Source organism: Triturus cristatus, chromosome 5_2 (assembly GCF_964204655.1).
Source record: "Triturus cristatus chromosome 5_2, aTriCri1.1, whole genome shotgun sequence".
NCBI lineage: Eukaryota > Metazoa > Chordata > Amphibia > Caudata > Salamandridae > Triturus > Triturus cristatus.
This window is the reverse complement of record NC_140588.1, coordinates 504,450,910-504,469,999: the sequence shown is the minus strand read 5'-3', so window position 1 is coordinate 504,469,999 and position 19,090 is coordinate 504,450,910. Positions and strand designations below refer to the sequence as shown.

Here is a 19,090-nt window from a genome sequence, read left to right as displayed (position 1 = left end):
TATTTCTGTCCACAGATGTGACATCATGCAGGACAGGGCATGCTGCAGGAGAGACGGCACACCGGCCACAAATATCACCTCTAGCCAGCACAAGTTCAGACCAGGGAGCAGGCCCACTGGCAGCCGCACCACCAACACAGCCAGCCTCGCCGCACCCAGAGCCAGCATCACCTCACCGAGAGCCAGCATCACCTCACCGAGAGCCAGCATCACCACAACCAGAGCCAGCATCGCCACTCATGTTCGAATCACCGGCCACATCTCCGCTTGCAGGTGTGAGAATGAGGAGGCGTCCAGCAGCCAGGCTACGAGCCTTAGACACCTCGTCAGACGACAGCATGGGCCCAGAAGACCGCACCGGGCCCCAGGAAGGGAGCCATGCCACTGTGCCCCACACCTCACAGGCAGCACAGACGGGAGCAAGAGGGCGCCGCAGGTCGCGTGTCCAGAGTCCACCAGCACCCACTGACGGCCATGGTGTCTTCTTGGGGCTCGAGGGCCAAATGTTGAAACAACAGCGCCTGCAATCAAAGGCAGTCATGTCAGTCCAGAGGCACATGCGGGTGATGAAGACAACATTAGTCAACATGGACAATAACATTAGCGGCATGGCTGCGGGCATTCGGGACATGTCCCAGTCAATCCAGCAGTTGTGCAGCAAATTAGATGCTGACATCGAAGCACGGCGCCGGGAACGCCAGAGAAGGGACACTACCAGCAGGGCACTCAACCGTCTGGCAACTGCGACTTCTCTACTGTGCCGGCGCTCTGTGACGATGCAGGAGGGCCTAACACAGTGCTGCAGCGACCTGTCTCGGGGGATGGTGCAGGTGACAAGTGCACTAGGGGTGCTATTGACTAGTCAGGCGTCGACAACTGCTGCAGGGGATGCTGCGGAGAGCATCGACACCAGCAGCAGCATCACACCCCCCGTCCCAGAAGCACGCAGGAGCAGCAGGCGGCTTGGGGTTGGCTCTAGTGAGGATGCACAGGCCGTGCAATCCACCACTGCAGCGCGTATGCGCAAACATTGATGTAGCCCTGCTAAGCCACTTCCCATTGGGTGACGTAACCCTGGACATACTCCTTGTATAGATGGTATATTGCCTGATTGGCCTGTTCATGTGTTCATGGCGTGGTGCCACATTAAAACTACGTCAGGACTTCTCACAACTCGCTGTGTCCCCTCACTTACTCAGAAATAGTTGCATGTGATCTCTGCCCGTCTCTCTCTCCCATCGATTGCAGTTGGCACTCTAGCTGCGTTGCCCTCTGGCTGGCCTGACTCATCCTCGTTGTCCTCAAAATATGTTAGTTCCACATCTGTACCTTTTTTCGTGGCAAGGTTGTGCAGCATTGCACAAGTGGCAATAATCTTGCAGCAGGTGATGGGTTTGTACTGGCGTGCGCCTCCGCTCTTGTGCAGGCAGCGGAACCTGCTCTTCAGTAGTCCAAACGTGCGCTCCACCACATTGCGTGTTGTTTTATGTGCCACGTTGTATCGTCTCTCACTCTGGGTTGCTGGGTGTAGGTAGGGAGTGAGGATGAATGACCGGCATGCATATGCACTGTCGCCTGGATGAGTAAAAGGGAACCATCAGTAACATGCCTCTATACACTATGATTTGCAGGTTTCAAGGGGCGTCACTGTTACTTACCTAGCAGGTATCCCTCTCCGAATTCTCCGGCACTCAGTCGTGTGTAGATCCCACTATTCTGGAAGATGTAAGAGTCGTGGGTTCTCCCAGGAAACTTTGCAACAATATCTGTGATGATGTTCCCTGCATCACAGATCACCTGCACATTGATGGAGTGGGTGGACTTCCTGTTCCTGTAGATGTGCTCTGTATCAGCTGGTGGACAGATTGGGATGTGTGTACCATCAATACAGCCGATGACATGGGGGAACTGTGCCATGTGATAAAAGTCTGTTTTTGTTTTCTGCAGTGCAGCCTGTGTGTTTGGGAAGCTTATGTAGTGGTGCATTCTCTGCATCATGGCATCCAGGAACTTCCTGAAGAAACGTGACAGGCAACTCTGGGATACCCCACCCACCGCAGCTATCACCACCTGATAACTGCCGGATGCCAACAGATGTAGGCTGCAGAGCACCTGCACATGTGGGGGTATGGCGTGCGCCCTTCTTATTGGATGGTCCAGGAGTGGGTGTAGGTCCCTGATTAAGTCCATGATGGTTTCGGGGTGTAGCCTGTACCTCTCATGTATCTCTGCATCAGTCAGCTGGAATAGTGTGATGCGCTGTCTGTAGATTTGTTCCTCCCGTCGCCACACCCTCAGTCCTGCTGCCTGTAGACGTAGGCGCCTTGCAATGACGTACATGGCGGCCATGTTGTCCACGCTGTTGCATTTTGGGATTGCCTATATGCATTGTTGATGGTTACCACCTGCTTTCAATCCGTGTTAATTACCGACTCTTATTTACCGATTTTCCTGGATTTCTTAATTACCGAGTGCTCCTACATGTCATTTTAAATTTTACCACTTCATATTTACCACTTCATGTTTACCGAATCGTTAATTATGTATTCGGTAAATCTGATTCGGTATTTTGGAATTCGGTAAATATGAATCGGTATTTACCGCCTCATATTTACCGAAAAGTGGTTTTTGAACTCCTACATCTCACTTGTCTGAATACCGGTCGGTAACGGCATATTTACCGAAAATCGGCCGTTACCGACCGGTATTTGGCTACCTACATGAGGCCCTAAATGTTATTTCATGCTGTGCTATTTGATGCTATATTTCATTTTTTATATTTAAGGCCCTGATCATGACAGGGCCTCAATAGATGTGTGAAATTTGCACACAAGCGCATTTGAATTAGTGTAGGTTGCACACATTTGATGGCATGCAATTTGCATCAGAACCTGAGTTGGACAACTCAGAAGGTGGAATAATATGACAATAACATTTACCAATCCACGGTGCACAAACACTGCATTTGTGCTGGTTGCTCCAGTGATTTGTACAGAAGCAAACATCCACTCTTCCGCCAACATTGTAATCCTGTTTTGGGCACAAACGAGATTGCACCCACCATTATAATTTGTTCAACTAGCATGGCACAAGACCAGTTTGCAGTATTAGTATGATCATTTGGGGTGATTACTCCAGATGCAGAAGCAGGTAATAATTGAGAGACCTTACACACCAGCCTATAAATTAAAAAGCAGGTAGGATTAGTTGGCTGACAAATGCACTAAATCATGTAGGCCCAATGAAGAAGGTTAGAGTAATCCTCATTGTTTTTACTCTTGTGGTTGGAAGCAAGAATAAAGTGGGTGAGTCAAACCGTACAATGTTAGCTGATATGGTGTGCACACAAGCACAAGTAATGTTGAAATAAAATTGAAATACTTCTTCAAAGAAAACAGAGAAAATAACTACAGTAAAAAGACAGCACACCTCCAAATAACACGTTTGGGAGTTTATTAAAAAACGTACTTGTTATATCTTTTTATGACCGTTAAAAATCAAACAAAAAAAACTGATAAAGTATTACCCACCCTAAAAAATGAATGACTCAGTAATGGAACCCCGACATAAGGAGCACCTGTTGATCTCCAGCAAATCTAGAAAAAGATATAACAAGAACGTTTTTATATATATATTCTGTGTCCGTGTCCATGGTAATTATGCGAGAAGGGTATACCGTTCCTCCTAGTCTGGGGAGTTCGTGTGAAGTGTACACTTACCCCTAAGGTTGAGACAAAGTGGGGGATAGTGTCTAGACAGCCTGGGAGCTAATAGCATGTGATGGGTTGGGGAACCCACACTGGTGGAACTAAAACCCTCACACACCCAGCAAGCTAGGTGTCATGCTTCATCATCTGGGTTTTGCTCCTCGTCGGGTCGGCGCTGCAATTCCCAACGGGCTCCCACAGATGGGGCTCTTTAGCGGAGATCTTTTGTTCCTTGCCGAAGGTGAGTGCAAGTGAAGGCCAGGTAAGTGTAGACGTTGGTGAGTGTATTCTAAAACAGGGTTGGTTAGTCTGAATAATGAATTTTATTCGGTCAGTAAACCACCCTATTGAAAACAAGATGAGTGGCGGTAGTCTAGACACAATAGGTCAAGGACTAACTCTGCTCTACTCAGATGGTCAACATGTTTCTTGCCTCATGGTCAGGGGGATCCAGCGGCAATTCATCAGGACCAGTGAAAGGTGAACTATCTACAAATTGTGAGGGTGTAAACCAGGATGTAAAATTATTGTGGTAGTGCCTGGATAAAACTACCCTAGGGAAGTGTCTGGAAAACTAAACACTTCCACATTGGAATGGCCTAAAGGAGAAGGAGAGAGGAAGCAAAACAGGCCAACACAGAACATTAAAAATACACTTTGTAATATATATACATCGTAGTCTGGAGCCAAAGACTCCTCATATGCATGTCCAATACACGTAGCAATTGCGCTTAACAGGAGTGATCATGCATAAGTGGATGCAGTGTGAAGAAACGTGTCAAGTGATACAAAATCCAATCCAATCTGAATTTTACGTCACACAGTCTGACAATGCTCACCTAAAGTTAAAAAAGGTGCCGCTTCAATCGGTGCGTGGCGAGCCTCTTGGGATGGCGTGATAGCCTACTGTGGATAGTAGTATAAAGCAAGAGACTCAAACAGGTAGGTATATACAAATAAAACACCTGCTGGTGCTAGGTGTTATCAGCGGAACTGGTAAGCAAGGTCCCCCGGTACCCCGGTCACCGGGAACCACCGCTCGAGGAGCGAGCCGACCCCAAGCCCGGAGTACCGCCCAGGGAAGAACCGGCACAAGACAGCGTAGGGGTCGGTCCGCCACAACAGCAGCGGTCAGCCGTCCACCGGCGTCAAGGGAATCCCAGACCGTTCGATCTAAGTGATATTGATCGGGTGGTAATTACTTACAGTTCTGTTGCCCAAGGGTGGTCTGCAAACCTACCCCGCTCCGCCGAAACCGGGAAGTGTGGTTCACTTTCCAATGCTCCAATAAGAGCTAGTCCGGTCAAGTGTAGGCGAGTTCTAATTGGGCGTCTACAGTCTGACGACTAATTTCGGAAAACCCCGCCCACGTCCAGTGACTACGGGTGCCATCTTGGAATGGGGTGCTCAAGCAGCGTCAGGTCGTGATTGGTAAGTCTCAGAGGCCAGGAGAGGGTCCCCGGGAAGGCTAATGATCTCCATTATGCCCTGGTCTTGAGTATTAAGGTTGATAGGTCAATGTCTGCAAGGGAGAATATCAAACTTAGTTGTGTGTATAATGCCCAGGATCAGGTAATGCGATCAGGTAATGCGGATTGAACCAGGCTATTCACGGGATTACTGTTGTGTCAGTCACGTGTCAGTAGTGCCCAGAAGATGCTATGAGATATTGGGGGATCGCTGTCGTATCTGTAAGTAACTAAGTCCATCCCTTGTCTCCCGTATGTGGTAAGGTTTGTTGACAATAATCGGGCGGGTATCAGGATATCAGTGTGTTAAAGTACCCCACGGTATATCGTCATTCAAACCTCTTGTGTCAGATGCCAATCTGTGCACCCATCTTTGTTCTAATCTAAACAGGGCTTGTGTTGTAATTCTTGGATGTGACTCCAATACGACCCATCTCAGGGAGTCTGGTGTATGGTGAAGACTCTTAAAATGGCAGTACAGTTTTGTGGTTTCTTTTAAGCATCTTATGTTGCTTTTATGCTCCGTGATGCGTGTTTTGATGGGCCGTGTCGTCATCCCTATGTAGTTCAATGTACAAGGGCACTGTAATAGATAAATACAGTTGGTGGAATTGCAATTAGTATGGCGTGTCAGTGACCAGGTTAGGGTGTCAGACAGAATCACTTCCTTGGTAGTCATCGTCTGTTTACATGACGTGCAATTACCACAGGGGAAATGTCCAATGACAGGTGGAAGCCCCCATAGAGTGCCCTGGGGGTTCTGTGTTTCTTTTTTGGCAGGTCTGGTATGGATCAAAATATCTTTCAGATTTTGAGTCCTTTTAAAGGCGAATCTGGGTTGAGGAAAAGAGAGGTTGCCGGCAGCTAGGATTCCCCAATGTTTTTTGATTACTTTTTTCATTGTATTTGAGGAGGGGGTGAACGAGGTAACACAGGTCAGGATGTCAGTTTGTTCCCTGGCCCTGGTCTCGAGCAACACCTCTCTGGGGTTATTCCTAGCACGTTTCATGGCTTTTGTAATAGTGTTGGTCGGATACCCTCTCTCTTTTAGATTGTTTGCTAGGATATCTGCCTCTTTTTTGTAGTCCGACACTGAGCTACAATTTCTCCTCACACGGAGAAACTGACCGAAAGGTAAGTTATCCCTCAATGCCTTGGGGTGGTGACTACTATACAGCAGAAGGCTGTTCCTGTCTGTTGGTTTTTTTGTAAAGGCTAGTTGTTAAAGCCCCGGACGCTAATCTAATGTCTAGGTCCAAGAAAGCAATGTGAGACGGAGAGATGTGATTGGTAAATTTTAAATAAGGGTTCTGTGCATTAATCCATTGGCAGAACTCTTCACATCTACTCCAAGATCCTTTCCAAAGGATGAGGACATCGTCTATAAAGCGTCTCCACATGATCAGATTATCGCTAAAAGGATTGGTGGGGCTCTGGATGATCTCTTCCTCGAAAGCTGCCATATAGAGGCAGGCCAGACTAGGGGCAAATGTACTGCCCATAGAAGTCTCTTGGCATTGGTGAAACAGTTCGTTCCGGAATTCAAAGAAATTCTCCGTTAATGCCAGGGACGCTAAGTCCATAATGAAAGACACAGGTGTGGGTGATGTCCAGTCTTCATTGCGAAGGGCCTCTTCGATCACTGTAAGGGTTGCTTGTTGTGGGATATTTGTGTATAACGCCTCCACATCTAAGGTGACCAGAAGGCTGATCTCCCCATTCGGTTCAAACCCTTCAACAGTTCTTAGGATGTCACTGGTGTCTTTGATGTAGGACGGTATTCTTTGGACCAAGGGTTGTAAAAAGTGATCTACAAATCTGGACAACGGCTCTAGAACAGAGCCAATCCCGGACACGATGGGCCTGCCTGGGGTCGGTGAAGTTCCTTTATGGACTTTGGGCAACGTGTAGAAGTATGGTATTATAGGATCACGCACGTTAAGATAATCTGCTTCTTTCTTCGTGATCCACCCATTAGTCTCTGCCTCAAGGGTAAGGCTATTAATGGCGTTCTTCAATCTTGGTGTGGGATCTAATGTGATAGGTGTGTAATATTTCCGATCACATAGTTGCCGTCGACATTCTCTCTCATAGTCGAGGGTGGACTGGATGACTGTAGCACCACCCTTGTCTGCTTGCTTAATTGTGATCGAGTGGTCGTCAGCCAGAGTCCTGGCTGCATTCATTTCCTCTTTAGAGAGGTTGTAAAAAATATTAGACCTATCTTGTGCCGCGGCTAGATCTTTGAGAATGGCCTTTTCGAAGGTCAGAACCTCTGGGGGGACCATGCCCGCACTGGGGGTGAAGGTGGAAGGTTTATGTAGCCCAGTGTCTGTATTGTCTGCATCTGTAGAAGATTCGTTATGAAAAAAGGCTTTTAGGCGAATCTTTCTAAAGAAACTGTGAAGTTCGCATGCTTCCCTGAATTTGTCTACCCTTGGGATGGGTACAAAACCCAGTCCTTTTCGAATCACTCGTAGCTCAACGCTATTGAGTGGTCTGTCAGACAGATTGATAACTAAGTCCTTCTGCCCCTGCGTTGGCTCCGGGTCTCCATCGGGGGCTGGGCTTGGTCCTGCCACTGGACATGCTGTGTTCCTCGCCTTCGCCCTCTTCCTCTGCCCCAGCCTTTGCCTAAAAAAGGTTGGGGGTTAGCCCCTGGGTAGAATTGGGGAGGGCACGGTGGAAACAGTGGATATTGCCAAAGTTGAGGTTGTAGTGGGCCAGGGAACATTGATTCCCCTCGAATCGTGTCCGTGGTCCCTTCATGACCGCAATGTTGAAGCGCACGCACTCTCTGAGCTTATGTTTATATTTCTTTTATTGCCAACACGTTAAAAACACTGGACAGACACGTTTCGGCACGATCTCCTTCTTCAAAAAATAAAAAATTATATATATTCACTTAAAAAACCATAGGTTTCACACATGTTATAGATAGCTGGACATTTCACTCGTAAAAAACCAATGAAATTCCCCCGTTATAGTTAGTGCAGGCAACTATAACTCACGCGACCGCAATCCTCTGCTGATGACGTCAGATATTACATCACTGTATTTAGACACTTATTTACCCATGTCTTCTTCCATTAATCTTTAGCTATACATATATTACAAATATTTATTTTTCATAAAGACACATATGTCATCAGTGATGTAATATCTGACGTCATCAGCAGAGGATTGCGGTCGCTTGAGTTATAGTTGCCTGCACTAACTATAACGGGGGAATTTCATTGTTTTTTTACGAGTTAAATGTCCAGCTAACTATAACATGTGTGAAACCTATGGTTTTTTAAGTGAATTTGCAAGGTTTTTTAAATGCTAATTCGTAACTATAACGTGTGTGAAACCTATGGTTTTTTCAGTGAATTTGTACGGTTTTTTAAATGCTAAGTTATGTATTTACTAATTTTTTTTTTTCAGGTTTTCCACCGTGCGCGCACTGTGCGCGCACCGTGCGCATCGCGCACCGTGTGCGCGCTGTGGGCACTCGGTGCGCTTTGCGCACCGAGCACCCACGGTGCGCAGTGCGTGCCGTGCGTGTGCCGTGCACGCACTTCGCAATTTTTAAAAATTTTTATTTACTTTTTTCTCCCTTGGGGGTCCTTCTGTGACCCTCTGACCAAGGCTAGGGGGTCAGGAACTGTCCACTCTTCCCCCTTTTCACGTTCTCCACCTTTTTTTTCCACCCCCTCAGACTGCGAGAGACAAAATGGCGGCCGACACTTCCTGGTTTCGACCGATTTGAATGTTTACCGACATCTAACAACCAATCAGAATTGGGCTCGCGCACGAGAGGGTGCGCGCACGGTGCGCGCGTATAGATATTGATATGCTTTTAAATGCTATTTTCTCAGGAAATTCTGAACAGATTTACACGAGACCTGCAAAAGGCACTTCCTTGACCTTATGGCTACCTCTCTGCCAAATTTCACGTAATTCTGTTCAGCCGCTCGGGCTGTAGCTGCGACTAAAGGTCCTATGGAAAAATGTGTTTTGGGACCCCCCTTTTTCTCGGCCCCCGCTTGACGAATCACCCCGAGACTTTCAGGGTAGGAGCTGAACGGAGAGCCCCATTAGTTTTGAAAATTTCGCGAGGATTCGTTAACCGGCGCCAAAGTTATTCAAAATAGAATTTTGAGATTTCCTATGGAAACTAGGTTGTAACTATAACTATCTACTGGCGATATATATATATATATATATATATTTCCTCCAAACTGGTACTGCCGTTAACGCCGTTCGCCTGCCCAAAGCGTCAGTGCCAGCCATGGCGGCAGATAGCCACATAAATCAAAGAGGTTCACTTCCACAGGATCAGGAAGAAGGCGGCACAACCATCCGTGCTTTCGGGCACTTTTATTAAGCTGTAAACAACAACGCGTTTCAGCCGCAAGCGGCCTTTGTCAAGTTGATTATACTTTTCTCTAGTTGCCATTTTAAACACAACCTCGTCATTATAGAAATAAACAAAATACTAATTAATAATAATATTATATATATGATTCACCAATTTGGTTCCAACTACAGCTCGCTTGTGGTTGGTGCCAGCAAGCAGGGCGGAACCTTGCCCTGTAATTTACTGTCTACCAGATGATAAACGCTGCACTCCAGGAGTTGATTAAGCAACACTATTTATTGGTGGCAAACCATTGCCACACAAAACACCATCACCTGGTTGACTATATATATATATATATATATTCACTTAAAAAACCATAGGTTTCACACATGTTATAGTTAGGTGGATATTTCACTCGTAAAAAACCAATGAAATTCCCCCATTATAGTTAGTTCAGATAACTGTAACTCGCGCGACCGCAATCCACTGCTGATGACGTCACATATTACATCACTCATGACATGGTCAGTGGCATCACTCATGACATCACTGATGACATCATCCTTGTGATAGAGTGGCGGCCGCGCAAGTTATAGTTATCTGAACTAACTATAACGGGGTAATTTCATTGTTTTTTTACGAGTGAAATATCCACCTAACTATAACATGTGTGAAACCTATGGTTTTTTAAGTGAATTTGCAAGGTTTTTTAAATGCTAATTCCTAATTATAACGTGTGTGAAACCTATGGTTTTTTCAGTGAATTTCAAAGGTTTTTTAAATGCTAAGTTATGTATGTATTATTTTTTTTTATATATTTATTTTACAATAAACGATGTATTAAAAAAAAAAAGTTAAATGTATTTTTTTTTTTTTTGGTTTTTCACCGTGCGCTCACGGTGCGCGCACCCCCGCGATTTAAAAAAAAAAAAATTAAAATGTTTTTTTCTGCCTTCGGGATCCTTCAGGGACCCCCTGACAAAGGCTAGGGGGTCAGGAACTCTCTACCCTGCCCCCTTTTCACATTCGCCACCTTCCTTTTTCACTCTCGCACTGAAAACAAACAAAATGGTGGCCGACACTTCCTGATTTCGACCAATTCGAACGTTGACTAACATGTAACCACCAATCAGAATTACGCTCGCGCACGTTAGGGTGCTCGCACGGTGCGCGGCTATAGATATGTATGTGCTTTTAACTGCAATTTTCTCAGGAACTACTGAACAGATTGACTCCATATAAGCAAAAGGCACATCCCTGAGCTGAGGACTACCTCTCTGCCAAATTTCAAGTAATTCTGTTCAGCCGTTCGGGCTGTACCTTGGACTAAAGGTCCCTATGGAAAATTGCATGGGGAAAACGGGTTTTGGGACCCCCCTTTTTTCTCAGCCCCCGCTTGACGAATCCCCCCGAGACTTTCAGGGTAGGAACGGAGCGGAGCGCCCCACCTATTTTAAAAATTTTGCGAGGATTCGTCAACCAGCGCCAAAGCTATTCCAAATAGAATGTTGCGGATTTCCTATGGAAACACGGTCCTAACTATAACTATATACTGGCGACCGCCAGTAGATAATATATATATATATATATATATATTCACTGAAAAAACCATAGGTTTCACACACGTTATAGTTAGGAATTAGCATTTAAAAAACCTTGCACATTCACTTAAAAAACCATAGGTTTCACACAAGTTATAGTTAGCTGTACATTTCACTCGTAAAAAACCAATGAAATTCCACGTTATAGTTAGATCAGGTAACTATAACTCGCGCGCCCGCAATCCACTGCTCATGACGTCACATATTACATCACTCATGACATGGTCAGTGGCATCACTCATGAGATCACTGATGACATCATCCTTTTGATAGAGTGGCGGTCGCGCAAGTTATAGTTACCTGATCTAACTATAACGTGGAATTTCATTGGTTTTTTACGAGTGAAATGTACAGCTAACTATAACTTGTGTGAAACCTATGGTTTTTTAAGTGAATTTGCAAGGTTTTTTAAATGCTAATTCCTAACTATAACGTGTGTGAAACCTATGGTTTTTTCAGTGAATTTGTAAGTTTTTTTAAATGCTAAGTTATGTATTTATTGTTAATTTTTGCACGCACGGTGCGCTTCGCGCACCGAGCGCCCACGTTGCCCATTTCGTACCGTGCACGCCTCGCCATTTTTTACAAAAATCAATTGTTTTTTTCTCCCTTGGGGGTCCTTAGATTTATATATTAAATGTGATTGTTAATTCTTTTTTTTTTTTTTTTTTTTTTTACCGTACGCGTACGGTAAGCTTACCGTACGCGCACTCCGCGATTTTTTTTTGAAATTATTAAATTTATTTTTCATACTTTTTGGTCCTTTGTGAACCCCCTGACGAACGCTGGGGGGTCTGCAACTCTCTTCGTTGCCCCCTTTTCATGTTATCAACCTTTGTTTTTCAGTGCGAGAGACAGAAAATGGCGGCCGATACTTTCTGATTTCGACCGATTCGAATGTTTACAGTCATGTAACCACCAATCAGAATTAAGCTCGCGCACGGCACCGTACGCGTACGGTAAGCTTACCGTAAGCGCACGGAGCGCGCTTACAGATATATATATTGATTTAAATGCTATTTTCTCAGGACCTACTGAACAGATTTACACCAGACCTGCAAAAGGCACATCCCTGACCTGAGGACTACCTCTCTGCCCAATTTCAAGTAATTCTGTTCAGCCGTTCGGGCTGTAGCATGGACTAAAGGTCCTATGGGAAAATGCATGGGGAAAACGCGTTTTGGGACCCCCCTTTTTTCTCAGCCCCCGCTTGACGAATCTCCCCGAGACTTTCAGGGTAGGAGCGGAGCGTAGCGCCCCATTGGTTTTGAAAAATTCGCGAGGATTCGTCAACCGGCGCCAAAGTTATTCCAAATAGAATGTTGCGGATTTCCTATGGAAACACGGTCCTAACTATAACTATCTACTGGCGACCGCCAGTAGATAATATATATATATATTCACTGACAAAAACCATAGGTTTCAGGGACGTTATAGTTAGTTGGACATTTGACTCATATAAAACCAGAGAAATTCGCCTGTTATAGTTAGTTGAGCTAACTATAACTCGTGCGTCTGCAATGCACTGCTGATGACGTCACATATTACATCACTCATGACCTGGTCAGTGACATCACTGATGACATCTCAAACTACATCACTGATGACATCATCCAGTGAATGTGTGTTTCTGTAAAGTTTAAATATTTTTCATATATATCTATGCCAAGGTCTATTCAAGAATAAGTCGAGGTAAAAGTGCCTGAATACATTATTTAGTAGATGCATGACTGACTCTATAAGTCACTGATTGAATGTATGTTACTGAATGCATAGATTAGTGACTAGACTGTGTGAATGTCTCTCTTAGTCTCTCACTTGGTATGTAAGCAGGTGCATGGCTTGGTGAGTAGCTAAATCAGTGTGTATATGTGTTTTTCATTGATTGTATGAGTATCTGTATAGGGGTCTGACTGTCTATGTGGGTGTGTGGGTGGTGTCTGACTCTGTGCATACATGTCTGAATGGCCGATTCACTGGTTCTATAGATTCAAAAGTGCATCTCAGAAGGGCTGTATAGATAGCTGACTGTGTGAACAGGTGTGTTGATTAGTGAATTGATGTCTCAGTTGTATATATGTGAGTAACTATATATGTTTTTACACACTATATGTGAGTGTGGGGTGTATAATTGACTACGTGAAAGACAGTGATTGCAAGAGTGTCTACATACACGAATGTGTACATGTATAAGTGATTGTATAAGAGAGTAAGTATGTGATAGTATCTATATAAATAAGGAAAGTGATGTGTGTATAAATAAGGCAGGTGTTGTGTATATATCTGCATAGGTGAGTGCATGGGTGTATGATTCATTTTTGGCATAACTGAATAGATGTGTGAGTAACTCTATGGATCAGTAGCACTGTGTAAATGTATATATACGTGTATGATTGGATATTATACTGATGTAATGATGAGTGACACCATGTATGAGTGACTGTATCAGTGTATATCTGGCTCACAATATATAGATAGGAATTATTGGATGGATATCTAGTATCTGGTATTGGTGTGTCTATGCTTTTCAAAACGGTAGTCTGTATTTTAGAGTGCGTCTATCAAAGGTTATATTACAGTGTGAAGAGGTGTGTCAGACTATCACATGGATGATGTCATCGGTGATGTCATTTGAGATGTCATCAGTGATGTCATGAGTGATGTCACTGACCATGTCATGAGTGATGTAATATGTGACGTCATCAGCAGTGCATTCCAGGCGCGCGAGTTATAGTTAGCTCAACTAACTATAACAGGCAAATATCTCTGGATTTATATGAGTCAAATGTACAACTCACTATAACGTCCCTGAAACCTATGGTTTTTTCAGTGAATTTCGAAGGTTTTTTTAAATGTTAATTTCATATTTTAATATTTATAAAACCTATATTTTTTCAAATTGTTTTTTAATATTTTGCAACTCTATCATCCTTATTTTAAACTTTACAAATTATGTAATCTTTTATATCTTCCCCACAAAATATGTATACCTTTGTTTTTGTTTTCTTTAAGAAAATTACAGTTCCGTACCGGTAGTCTACCAAGCTCGATCAACACGTGAATCCTATCCTCCACATTTAAATGATGCGCATTTCGTATCCGACGGGTTCGTGGCACCGCGTTCCGTATAGCAACATGTACATATGAGGTCGCGCCAGCTGCTACTTTCGTATGCGACGGGTGCGCGTTACGTCATGTACGTATAGGGTCGCACCCGCTGCGTGTTGCGTATGCGATGAGTGCACGACCTGTGTTACGTCATAGACGTACGATGTCGCGCCGCATACCCCATTCCCTAAATTTTTTTGTCTCAAAACTATATCTAAAAAACTTTACAGTGTATATGAGAGCAAGCGATAATTAAAAATATTTTAAACAGTTATATATTTCTAACTCTAATAAACTTATATTATAATAAATATATTTTCTCAAAATCACATCAGGTGCGGTCTCATTGCGCACTGGCTGTGCGATTGCCATGTAACCATAAAAAAAAACATTTCATTAGTTCAAAACATTTCCCATTGTAACAGTTCGAAAACGCCACCCATTTTAGTCAATATCTGTACTGCATTTCATGAGACACACCTCTTCTGCTTAGAGTGCTTCAAAACCTTTTGCCATATACACATATCTTACACTACACACAACATGCAACCATCATTTTCATCAATGTTCATGCTCTGTAAAATAGCCTTTCACCTATGATACCCATACACCTAAAAGTTACATTACCGAAATTTTCTCCAATACCACAGGTAACATGGTTCAATACGCTGTCCACAACACAACGTAATATAGTACGGCACAGAAACAGTATCATGCATAGATAATGAACACACGGACACAGATAGATAGTGGAAGTGGATACGGGCACGTACGCTCGACTCCTTTTTATTACCATGGTGACATATCCAGTGACGTCTGTGCTGGATGTGTGTGTGTTAAGCCTAAACCAGCCTTCAGACAATGGTTGCTGCTAGCATCAACAACAGCAGTAATCATTGGATCACACACAGAGATTCAATATTAAAAGAATCAATCATTTATGCTGCAGTAAGGTAAGGACAGTAGATGTGAAAAAATACAGAAATAATTCCATCGTAAAAGAACAACAACTTGTGGTATACTGACACACAATTAATACATCTGATATCATACACAAAAAGATTATATCATAAACGCTCCATCAGTTCTAGCGCACTCACATAACCACATCAAAAGCATTCAGCATATGTACAGCCACCGATAATGCGTGCTGTAGACAGCCCGTAGTTGGAGCAATATCTGTTGCCATCAACACTGCATCATCCGCAATACCGACTCAATCTGAATTATGAACACTGCTGTCTGCAGTGTAGGCCATAGAGAGCGGTCACAAAGGACCCACAGATACGTAAAGTGACTTCACCTACCCAGCGAAGCAACAAAAAAGAGTGTGCAAAGCCTGCAATGATACATATGGATGGTGCAGACAGTACACACTGGAGCAATGTCTTTTCCTACAGGACTACCTCATCTACAATAGCGACTCAATATCAATTGTGAACACTGCTGTCTGCAGTGTAGGCTAGAGTGAGCGGTCACAAGGGCCCACAGCCACATGGCATTCACTTGAGCTCTACAGTTTGCACTACACAAACTAAAAGAAACGAGTGCAGAGCCTGCAATGATGCATATGAGTGGCGCAGACAGAGCACACTGGAGCAATATCTTTTCCTACAGGACTGCATCATCTACAATACCGACTCAATGTCAAATGTGGACACAGAAGTCTGCAGTATAGGCCAGAGAGAGCGTTCAGCAAGGGACCACAGCCACGTGGCATTGACTTGACCTCTACCGTTTGCAATACACGAAGCAAAGAAAACGTGTACAGAGCCTACAATGATGCGTATGAGTGCTGCAGACAGAGCACACTGGAGCACTGTCTTTTCTTACAGAACTACCTAATCTACAATAGCGACTCAATCTAAATTCTGAACACTGCTGTCTGCAGTGTAGGCCAGAGAGAGCAGTCAGCAAGAGCCCACAGCCACCTGGCATTCACTTGAGCTCTACAGTTTGCAATACACGAAGAATAAAAACATGTGCAGATCCTGCAATGATGCATATCAGTGGTGCAGACAGAGCACACTGGAGCAATGTCTTTTCCTACAGGACTGCATCATCTATAATACCGACTCAATGTCAAATGTGGACACTGAAGTCTGCAGTATATGCCAGAGAGAGAATGTTCAGCAAGGGCCCACAGCCACGTGGCATTGACTTGACCGCTATAGTTTGCAATACACGAAGCAAAAAAACCGTGTGCGGAGCCTGCAATGATGCATATCAGTGGTGCAGACAGAGCGCACTGGAGCAATGTATTTTCCTACAGGACTGCATCATCTACAATACCGACTCAATGTCAAATGTGGACACTGAAGTCTGCAGTATAGGCCAGAGAGAGCAGTCAGCAAGGGCCCACAGCCACGTGGCATTGACTTGAGCTCTACGGTTTGCAATACACGAAGCAAAAAAAGCAGGTGCAGAGTCTGCAATGATGCGTATGAGTAGTGCAGACAGAGCGCACTACAGCAATCTCTTCTCTTACAGGACTGCATCATGTACAATATCAACTCGATCTGAATTGTAAACACAACTGTCTGCCTTGTTAATTAAAAGCAGTACTCACACACACAACCATCAATACTTTTTCTCCCTCCCTCTTTACAAAATAAAACAACATAAATTACAGAGAACTCTACAATGAATACATCAAAACAATTCGAATTGGGATTTCATCTCTCCACAGTGTACACTATTCACTGTTCCTTTGGACTTCCAAAATAAATTTGGTCATTTCACTAAACCTATAACTGATATAAAAAAACTTCTTGAAGCAAGTATACTAAAACAATATTGTGTATGTTTCAATAGACGTTCTAATTACTTAACTACTGGATTCTGTAATTAAACAATCACCACGCAATCTAAATTGTGAACCCTGCGAACTGCAGTCTACACCAAATCCAGTGGTCATTCACAACTCACAGCCACATACCGTTGGATTTGGAAGCACGGAGTTGGTTGCACCTGATCAGACGGGGTACACAAAAATCATCACAGACTTTAACTTATGACACCCTCAATCATAGAATCAAGACCCCATTTCACTGTATGGACCTGCTCTACCAAAGTGTATTCCAGCAATACCAGTCAACTAAGCCCAATAACCATGTGCAGCACTTAACTACAGAAGCACAGAATCTGATGCACCTCAACAGACGGAGTTGTGTCAAAAAAACCAGCAACAGGTAATATCGGACATCGTCCATTGTGTGATCAAGACACCATTCCACTGTTGGTACCTAGAGTTGGTTGCGCCTCATCAGAAGCTATACACAAAAATCATCACACACTTTAACTTCTGACATCCTCTATCATAGAATTAAGAACTCGTATCACTGTTCGAACATGCTGTACTGCTGTGTACTCCAGCAACTGCAATAAACCATGCCTAATAATCATGTGCAGCAGTTAACTACAGAAGCACAGAGTCTAATCCACCTCAACGGAAGGAATTCTGTAAAAATTAAGCAGAATGTAATATCGGACATCTTCCATTGTGGAATCAAGACAACATTTCACTGTTGCAACCTAGAGTTGGTTCCAGCTGGTCAAAGGGAGTACCTTCATCTCCACTCTCAGATGCAGTTCTAACATAATCCATTATGGCATCAAGACACCGTTCCACTGTTGGGACCCAGAGTTGGTTGCAGCTGGTAAAGGGAGTACCTCCATCTCCACTCGCAGATACAGTTCTAACATCGTCCATTGTGGGATCAAGACACCGTTCCACTGTTCGGACCTAGAGTTGGTTGCACCTGATCAGAAGGGGTACCTTCATCTCCACTCTCAGATGCAGTTCTAACATCGTCCAATGTGATATCAAGACACCGTTCCACTGTTCGGACCTGCTGTACGGCAGGTGTACTCCACCGACTGCAGTCAGCCAACCCCTATAATCATGTGCAGCAGGTAGCTACGGAAGCACAGAGTCTGATGCACCTCAACGGAGGGAGTTCCCTGAAAACTCAGTAACAGGTAATATCGGACATCGTCCATTCTGGGATCAAGTCACCGTTCCACTGTTGGGACCCAGAGTTGATTGCACCTGATCGGAGGGGGTACACCGAAATCATCACAGACTTTAACTTCTGACATCGTCAATCATAGAATCAAGACCCTGTTTCATTGTTCGGACCTGCTGTACCGCGGTGTACTCCACCGACTGCAGTCGACAAAGCCCAATAATCCTGTGCAGCAGTTAGCTACGGAAGCACAGAGTGTGATGCACCTCAACGGAAGGAGTTCTCTGAAAACTCAGCAGCAGGTAATATCGGACATCGTCCATTATGGGATCAAGACACCGTTCCACTGTTGGGACCTACAGTTGGTTGCAGCTGGTCGAAGGGAGTACCTTCCTCTCCACTCTCAGATACAGTTCTAACATCGTCCACTATGGTATCAAAACACCGTTCCACTCTTGGTAGCTGTAGTACTACTGTGTTACTATTATACAGAGCACTCCACGCTCCTGGGCCTCACGCTGGGCTCTGTGTGCCTGTGTCGCGGTAGCCAACAGTAATCTCAGGAGCCTTCTGAGCTTGCAGACCTCGGCCCAGGACCTTCCGCCGGCACGTGATTGGCCCTCTTTCACATACAGCGGTGTCGAAAGGTGAACTGTGGGGCATATATGCGTCACAGCGGCCATGACGGTTTCTGAGTACCAGCAGGCTGACAGCATCATTCACGCACCCACCTTCGCTCACAGCGTCAGCCTCGTGGCAGTGTAAGCAGCGCAGACCTGGCAGACACGTTCGCCAATCCGGAAGAGAACCACACCCAAGGAAACGTGCCTTTTATTCATACCCCTACGCTAGCCTTGCGTACGGCGAGCCAGCCCACTTCCCTAAATATTTG

At 44.6% G+C, this 19,090-nt stretch overlaps 1 protein-coding gene across 4 annotated transcripts in view; it reads right to left on the bottom strand.

The window, feature by feature from the left end:
* Positions 1 to 19,090, bottom strand: part of PDE1C (phosphodiesterase 1C) — a 1,636,609-nt gene that overhangs the window by 1,252,899 nt on the left and 364,620 nt on the right. The gene's annotated exons all lie outside the window — the stretch shown is intronic.